This window comes from Poecilia reticulata, linkage group LG5 (assembly GCF_000633615.1).
Source record: "Poecilia reticulata strain Guanapo linkage group LG5, Guppy_female_1.0+MT, whole genome shotgun sequence".
Lineage (NCBI taxonomy): Eukaryota > Metazoa > Chordata > Actinopteri > Cyprinodontiformes > Poeciliidae > Poecilia > Poecilia reticulata.
Genome location: NC_024335.1, coordinates 1348860 through 1352672, shown reverse-complemented (window position 1 = coordinate 1352672; position 3813 = coordinate 1348860).

Below are 3813 nucleotides of genomic sequence, written 5' to 3'. Positions count from 1 at the left end.
ACATGAAGGACATGGTGACCTACACTCCTCTGGTTCTGGACCCAAACACAGCTCATCCACACCTCCATTTCTCTGAAGATCTGTCCAGTTTTACTTTTAGACAACTACAGCAGCTTCCTGATAACCCAGAGCGGTTTAATTACTGGGGTTCTGTCTTAAGCTCTCAGGGTTTTGACTCAGGAAACCACAGCTGGGATGTTGAGGTTGAAGATCGTTCTTTCTGGAGAATTGGTGTTTCTACACCGTCAGTCCACAGGAAAGGAAACGTACAGTCTGGATGGTTGTTTTTACAGTTGTATGATCATAAATACACAGCAGATTTCCCACCAGCTCCTTTAATATACCTGTCAGTCCAGAAGAAACTCCAGAGGATCCGAGTGAATCTGGACTGTAGCAGAGGAACACTGTCATTCACTGATCTGGACACTAACACACACATACACACCTTCACAAACACCTTCACTGGAAAGATGTTTCCATTCTTCACCAGTGCAGGTAAAATCCTGCTAAAGAAAATCTCAGTGATCACACAGTGACTGATATTCTCAGCATGAAGAGCACAAAATCCAAATGAACCTTATTGAGCCAATCAGTCTGATGAATGAAAACTGAGAGGTTTTTATGTTTAGTTGAGGACATCTCAGCAGATCTTTATTTGGATGAAACCTTTCTGTTTCTGATCAGCATCGATAACTGTGTCTCTGTTCATGGAAGCATCAATGGTGATATTTAGTTCCTGTTAAATGACACTGTTGTTTTATTTTTGTTTAAAAAGCCAAAGCTGGAATTTGGCTTCAAGAGTGAAAATAAAGAGTAAACTGTTCCAGTGTGTCTGTGTTACTGGGAGAAATGGAAACCAGCAGCAGCGTCCTCCACAGAGCAGAGCCGTCGTCCTCCATCGAACATTTCTGCACTTTCTCCAGGAAGTTCTGGTCGTACGCTCCGTCTATCTGGAGGCCGGTCCTGATGCAGACAGAGACGTCAGAGTCTACACAGCAAATTCAAAAGTGTTAGATTTTCAGTGCAAGTGTTGTATGTTAAAAATACAGTGTTAATTCAACAACATGAGTGTTAGTTTCCCTAAAGAGTTCCAAAGAGTTAAATAAAAAGCAATCCAGTCCAGTGTTGATTTCTAAATTAACACCAACAGTAACTCAGTCTGGTGTTGATTTAGAAATCAGACAGTTCCTCCCACAATTGTCACATATTTGTGACGTCACATCAGGGAAGGAAGCTAGAGTTAGGGTAGAGGTTGCAACAGGCCATTGGCCTGGACCAACACGGAGCCCAGGTGGGAGGCAGAACATGCCGTCAGGGATCCAATATTTTTTTATCACATTTGACGAGAACTGTAAAAAGAGAGCTCTCTCTTAGGTCAATGTATCTTGAAGGCTTAGATCCAACAAGGATATTAATTTAGAATTAAAATAACTCACCCTGAATTACCATGATGGATATAATGAATGTAATAAAAGTGACATTAATGAAGGGAAAAACTCAACCCAGACTTTAAGTTTAGTTTCTGGTTCGCAGAGTGTGAAGTTAAATTTGTTTCCAAATTATTCAATGGAAAAAAAAAACTAACTTCAGTTAAGTAAAAGAAAATTGTAATCAAAACTTTTGGAATGATTCCTTTAAAAAAAAGTTTTGTTTAAAATACTTTTTTTTTAATTAACTAATTTTTACCAAACATAAACATTTATTTGCACACATCATAAATCTGTTGTTGTGGTTTTAGTCTCTGCTCACGACGTCATGTGAGAATCACAAGCAAAACTTTGAGTCACAAACAAAAACTTAGAACAACAAGAAAAGATTCATGACAAGCGCAAATAAGTTTGTTTTGCTAAAAAGAAAATTCACTTCATGAGTCAAAAATGTTGGATTTAAAATTTTTTTTAAGTTTTTTTTAAAGCAGAACTCAGTAGCTTTTCTCATGGTGACATTAACAATTAAATTTTTGTTTTTTTCTGCAGTTCCAGTTAAAGTTTGCTGCAGCTCTGCTGTCCTGACCGTCTTCATCTCCACTGCAGCAAACAGGCAGATCTGTGTTTTATAGATTACAGTCACTAAAAGGTTGCATTGAGCCCTTGTTTATATTTTTAATAGTGTAATTATGTAAAGACTAAATATGTCTGGTGGTCCAGCTCTGATTTACATATCTTGCTAAATTGCGGGTTTGAATATTGTAAAACTTTCCTATAACAAAATAGACCTGCAGAAAGAAATGACTAATAAAATATCTTGCATAGGCATAATGTTGTGCTCTATATGGAGATGTTCCTTAGCTTTGATTGTATATGTCACATTTTTGTAATTTATGATTGTTTATTAAACTCTGAAAGCTGAGAGGCTGTTAATATTCTGTCCTAAAATACGGTTAGATGGGCCTTTTTGTTGTTGAGCCCCTTAGTGGCCTCTGCACGGCCCTGTCATCAGTCTGCGTTCCTAACTGTTGATCTTCATCTGGGGAATCTGAAGAGATACTGACCTCATGTGGCAGTTAAAGGAAATACAAGAACTGTAAGAACTTGGCGGTCTGATCCTCGGCTACAGAAGCTGGACAGAAGTTGTTTGTGTTTAGTCCAAACATGTTTAGTTTCTGGCTGTTCAAGGAACATCCGTGTTGGACTTAAACCTTCATCTATAATTTTGTAACATAAACCTTACCAGACAATTACTGAGACTGAACTGTTTGGATATTCTTTTCATGATAATCAGGTGGGGCCCAGACTTGGTGATTTTGATCTAAATTACTGTTTTTATTTATATTTTCCCTCAGCAGTCGCTCATTTTTATTCTTTTTTTGTAGCACAGTGTTTCTCCACCCTGGTCCTCACGGCCCCCTGTCCCGCATGTTTTAGGTGTTTCCTTTCTGCCAAACACCGAACTGTATCTCTGGGTGATTAAAAGGCTTCTGCAGGACTTGATGGTCATGCAATCATTTGAATCAGCTGTTCTGGAATAGAGGCTCATCTAAAACATGCAGAGCAGGGGGGCAGTGAGGACCAGGGTGGAGAAACACTGTTGTAGCACAACATTTTATTCAGGTCAATCTCCATCATTATAATTAATAAATGAGTGAACAACCTACAGACTAAAGGCCTCAGCTCTGTTTTAACAAACAGATCAAGGTCTAATTAATCATCATTGTCCTCTTCCTCACCACTGGGAACCAGTGTAACCATGATGGAGCAGCCCTTAGAACATATGAAGGCACCGATTAGCTGAATCGGTGCCTTTTGTCACTGATTCTGATAACTTTCATGGAGAAAGTTATGAGCCTAGAAATTCTATCAGTTACACTTTATTTGAGGGGCTGTGCATAAGATTGACATGACACTGTCATAAACAGAATAAGACTTCATGAATATTTGACTGTTGTCTTCAAGCGCCATTAGGTAAATGACACTTTTAATGTAAACGTGACATTATTCAGAATGTCTGTTATGTGACATTAGCCCAGACAAAGTCTGTTATGACAACTTGACATTTACAAAATCATCGGTCACAAATATGTCATGACAGTAATGATCAAAATTTTAAATGTGTATCACATTACAATGTCATTTGTTGTTAGTCTTAACTGTGATGAGACCATTGGAAGCCAACACAAGAGGAAGGTTGAAAGTCCCACTGTGGCTCCAGTGTTATCAAATGAAACAAACGTACTTTACAGGTAAAACATGAATAACCAGTTTAAGCTCTGCTCACCACCTGACAGCTGAAATAAAACAGGAAGCAGTTTGCAACGGTAGGTTCAAACAGAGTCGATCAGATTCACCTTCAGACCAAACTAGCAGCTTCCTCTGA